This window comes from Rhinolophus sinicus, chromosome 14 (assembly GCF_057876585.1).
Source record: "Rhinolophus sinicus isolate RSI-liver-muscle chromosome 14, RSI-T2T, whole genome shotgun sequence".
NCBI classification, from domain to species: Eukaryota; Metazoa; Chordata; class Mammalia; order Chiroptera; family Rhinolophidae; genus Rhinolophus; species Rhinolophus sinicus.
The window spans coordinates 63,770,186-63,775,411 of NC_142514.1; the positions used below are offsets into that span (position 1 = coordinate 63,770,186).

The window sequence follows — 5,226 nt, forward strand, 5'->3', positions numbered from 1 at the left end:
CCCTCACCCTCCAGTCATACTGGCCACCTTTCTGTTTCTCTGACTTGCAAACCATTTCCTGCTCAGGAACATTGCACAAGAATTCCTCTTTGCAGAGAACACATGGCTGGCTCTGGCTCATCCTTCAGGTCTCAGCTCAAATGTCACTGCAACAAAGGCTCTCTGGTCATAACAGATATCACAAACCGTAATTATCTTTTTGATTGATATATTTTATTTGTTTACTGTCTACCTTCCTGATGAGGATGTAAGCTCCACGGGAGCAAGGAACAAGCACAAATAGAACCCAAATTATTCTCCAAGTTTCAGCTCAAATATTTTTTCTATTCTCGGAGATGGCATGTGGTCAATAGTTGGGGAATAAGTGAGTGAATGAATGAATGAATGAATGAATGAATGAATGAAAAATGGAATAGGAGTGAAGCAAAAAGCAGTGGTCTTAACATAGAAATATAAATCAGACTGAGACTGAGAAAAAAAGGATTTCTGGAACAGCGACAACACTGCAGGAAATCTGTGATGCGAATACTATGGTCTCATTTCTGAACCTTGTAGTTATTTGTTGTAGGATAAATCAGCAGGGTACCTTTTGGTTCAGGTTGTTACAAAATAAATTTCAAAGCTGTTCACTTAATATTAAAATTGTGTCAATTTTTTAAATCTGAAAACCTGACAATACTTGCCACCTACCTCCATCACAGACCTAATATGGGAGCAAATAATTGAAAAGTTCTTCCAGCTTGAATAAGAGCCTCTAAATAATAATATCTTCAAAAAGACTGTCTTAAAAAAAAAAAAGGAGGGGAAAATAAGTCATTGTTTGACATTGAATCGTTAACTATTTCTACCACAGGGAATCCAGTTCTATTAAAGTATATCTCTAAAGGAGAAGGTACTTTGCTATACGTATTCAATGTTCAATATTTTAAAAATAACTTGTAAATATAATTTCTATTTTTCCTATAGAATATTCACATTAATAAATAATCAACAAAATGCACATTAAGGAAGATAATGCTTTTATAGTTTATATCATTCGTAGAAATAAACTGAGATTGCAATATAGAATGACCCAGTTGTTATTCTCTCCACTTCAGAAGAAGAACGCTATCCTGATAAGGGCTTTCGTTAATAGAAGTGCTGACTTCCAATGGACTCACCAAAGAAGCTGAGCCCAACCTCCACCCTGGAGTCTCCTTAGATACCCAGTGAAGAAGATTCAGCTGGCTCTCAAGCTGTCTCAGAAGCCCTAGCAAAGAACCTTAGTAACTTAATGCTCAATCCCACCAAATTCCCTTCCCTTCTACCAGAATGTTCACCCCAACAGCAGGAAAGAGGAAAGAACTGACAGGGTCTCGGACTGGGTCTGGGTCAAGGAACACTCTACAGGAGGAGACATGGAGTAAGGACATTGGCAACTGCTCTGAAAGAAAGGATGCAAAGAATGTTACAAGTTATTAGATCCCGTACCCTGTCTCTGCTTTGAAAAGACCTGCAGGAGAGGAACATTGAGATTGAATCATGATTCAGAAGATTTAGATGTAGCTGTCATTACTGCCTATACATGGAGATCTTTCTGATAATATTAACATGGAGAATAATTATGACATGGAATCCACTTAGCCATGAACCTTTTTCTGGTACTGTTTTATTTCTTCCTAGTAATTTTGGGATCATTATGCAGCAGCTTGGGAAAGCTACTGTATGCTAGGATAGACTATATACCAATATTTTGATAACCTAGGATGTAAGTTCTGTGATGTCTTCTTTCTTGCATCTCTTCATGTCTGCTTTGATACCAGCAACTTCTAAGGAATCTATGTAGTTTGCATTTGAATGACTTCAATATACTTCTGTTCCACTTTTTTATTTGACCCAAAGAAGCACTAATAGGTCTTGAGTATTGCCTGAGTGTTTCCGAAGCCTTAAGTCAGTAAAATGAAATCAAACATCAAGAATTAGAAGCAAGTAACTTGTGTGGAAGGAATGTAAAATAGAAAACATTGGGTGGTTTGGCTAGAGCATAATTAAGGCAGGGTGCATTAACTAAATTCTCTGGTTTTCAAAATTTTGAATTGTAACAAATTTTTTTTTGATGTGCTGTTTCAATTTTTCATAGCAAATAAATGTGTGTAAAGGGGATCTTACTAAAATTTGAGGCATATTTGAGTACCTATAAAAAAAAAAAAGGAAGGGCTAACTGCTGGAGATATTAAAAATATATATTGTTTGTTGAATGGAAATCCTAATCTCTCTTCTAATTACTTTTCCCCTCCAAATAATCTGTCAATGGCTTTCATAATAACTTACATTTTTCATAACACTTGAATTTGTTACCCAATCTATCTCCGTTTTAGAAATAAAAGAGCAAATCTTAGCTAGAGATTTATTTTCCAATCGTGAATATCAAAGACTACTCCAGTTTTAGTTTTGTGTTTGTTTGTTTTTTTTCTGTTTTTTTTTTTTTTTTACAAATTGAAAACAGTTCTCTGAGCTATCAAGAAAACACTAAAAATTGAAATCTTTTTTAATGGAAGCATTAAGATCATAAGTTATGTTAGGCAGAGCCATCTCTAAATCATCTAAAAATCATCTCAAATATGTAAATCACAGTCCCCAAGAACAGAACACGAGCTCAGCTGAAAGGGCATCCATCAAGTGCACGTGTTGGTTTGTTGTTTTAGGGCTGCTGTTGAGAGCTGCGGTGATAGGAAGGGACTTGTTCCCATTGGCTGCTATAAATAAAATTTGAATCGTTGTATCATCTCTTAAGGGGGGTTTATAGAAATACCAGGCATAGTTTCAAGTATAGCAATTCATACAAGTACATCTCTAAATATATGTCTTAGAATTGTTGCTAAGCCAGGTAATAAGGGGCAGTCCCACTTTTGCTAAGGCATATTTGTGTGACAGATTAGACCCTGTTTAGGCACTTATTTACAGGTCAAAGCCTGCAGGCCTTGAAAGAAGAAAGTAGGGAGTTCACCCCGCCAGGCCTCAAGCTCCTAGGCAGCTGTGTAATCCCACTGAACCTGTTTGGCAGCTTGTGCAGTCACTGCTGCAGCTTGCAGATAAGACCCTCTTGGAAAGCCCGATAGCCGTCGTCAATAAGGAAACTGCAGAGAGCAACTGGAAATTTCCAAAGAATCAAAACAGATTCTCTGATTTGAAAGAGTGTTGATATCCAGTGATTACAGAGAGCGCTTTGAATAAGATTTTTGTTAAGGAAAGAGATGGACAATTCTTTGCTTCTTTAAGTCGTATGCAAATCTCAAACTTATCTTGATCATAAACAACCATTGTTTGTTTACCTGTTGCATCACTGAAGCAAAATGAGTCATGACAGCCATAGAAACAAGACTAACGTTAGATTTCCGCTGCTCTTTCAGCAACGGGTTGGAAAATGTCATACACACATGACTGAAATCTCACAACTTCCCAATTAGATAGGTATTACAGGTCCCATTTTTGACATTAGCATGAGTTTTCTTGCCTTTAGGAAGGCAGAATGGGTCTCGGCTAGGAAGCAAAGGAGTGCCCTACCCACAACCTATATTAAAGTGGGGCTTCCTGCCAGAGGAGGCATGGAGCCTGTCTAGCGCTGAACTGATCCATGGATCCATACTGACATGTCCCTCTGAGGGACCAGAAAGTGTTCCAGTGTCTATACTCTTTACTTTTCAAAACCCTGGTCACTAAAGACAGACCATGTTTATTAAAACTAGATATCAATAACCCTCTCGTTCTGAAAGAAAATCAAAGAACCTGCACATAATGCTCAAGAAAACTGTGAAGATGTTTCAGTCAAAGAAGAAAGAAAAAGACGGAGTGAGTAGACAATGGTAAGATGGCTGGAATGTAGAAGCCCAAGGGAGCTGGAAAAAAGAAAAATGTGGTGTATGTGTCTAGTTAAGCTGTTTGAAACAGTGCCCTATCTCACCGTGTCTAATCACTCATGGGTTTATTCTGATAGTGCTTTTCACTGCTAACTGTCCTTTCCCTTTTATACCGCTTTTTAGTGTTAAGGGGTAGAGTTCCTTTCAGGATTATGATTTAGCTTTTCTTTTCTAAACAGTTTTTCAACTATTTAAAAGAAGTTACATATACTCGTACGTATGAATGGACTCACAAGATAATAACTGAAAATACTATAAATTCTCTGTGTTGACTCCATAGCGAGACAAAGTGCTCTAATAATAAGTTTGTTGTACTAATTTGATCACCAAAGTAGAATCACATTTAAGGAAGAAGGTGGGGGGATAAAACCATTAAAGAGCAGGTCCTGGAGGAAAGCACCAGGACATAAGGATGTGGGGCCATTGAAGAAAGAAAATTTAAAAATTTCATTAAAAGTGTGAAAAGAAAATAGATCTTTTAACAAATACTGCTCCTTTGAATCAAAGTGAAAAATTTCTCTCTCAATAAGAAAAACTCAGGTCAAATGAAAATTAAGGATTTTACTACATTTTTGTCATCTATGGGAGAGAACTGGAAAAAAGAATCTTTAAAAGTTACTTACGTATCTTTATTTTAAATCAAATTTAATTAACTTAAATGATTCAATATTATTTAAATATTTCCATGGCAACATTTCAAGTTTCTTCCTAAAATAATATCTAATTTAACTAGAAGTTTGTTGACGATTTTCATTCATTAATTTATTTTCCCCATAATGAAAACAGTTTTATGTTTTTCTGATTATAGAAGTAATACAGTTTTAGAAACCTATGAACAACATATAACCATATAAGGAAAAAAGTAATAATGTCCTGAAATCTCATTATCCTGCCTGAGATAACCACTGTTAACATTTTGGTGCTCATCCTTTTATGCATCTCATATATCTATATACAAATTTATGTAAATGGATACACATGTGCTATTTTTATTGTGGCACTTAACATTTTTAAAAAATATTGCTTGGTTGGTTTTTTTTCATCCCAGGGAATCAATATAAAAATATTGTATGGATATGTCCTTTTTTTTCCGCATGCTCATATAATCAGATACATTCATGTTGTGGTGTGTGTATGTGTGTATGAGTGTGTGTTTATATGTGACAGACACTAAATTTCATCTGTCTCATCTAAACTATGTCATGAAGATCTCTCCACAAAAACTAGTATAATTCTAAACTCATTCTTTTTAATGACTGAATAGTTTTTCCATTGTATGGATGAACAATGACTTAATCGATTTTTCTATCTAATGTCTAATTTTTAAGGG

General features: G+C 35.6%; 1 pseudogene; it reads left to right on the plus strand.

The window, feature by feature from the left end:
- The first annotated feature begins 1,150 nt into the window (after nucleotides 1-1,150).
- On the plus strand, nucleotides 1,151-2,243 carry LOC141572320 (developmental pluripotency-associated protein 3-like; annotated as a pseudogene).
- The last annotated feature ends 2,983 nt before the right edge of the window (nucleotides 2,244-5,226 follow it).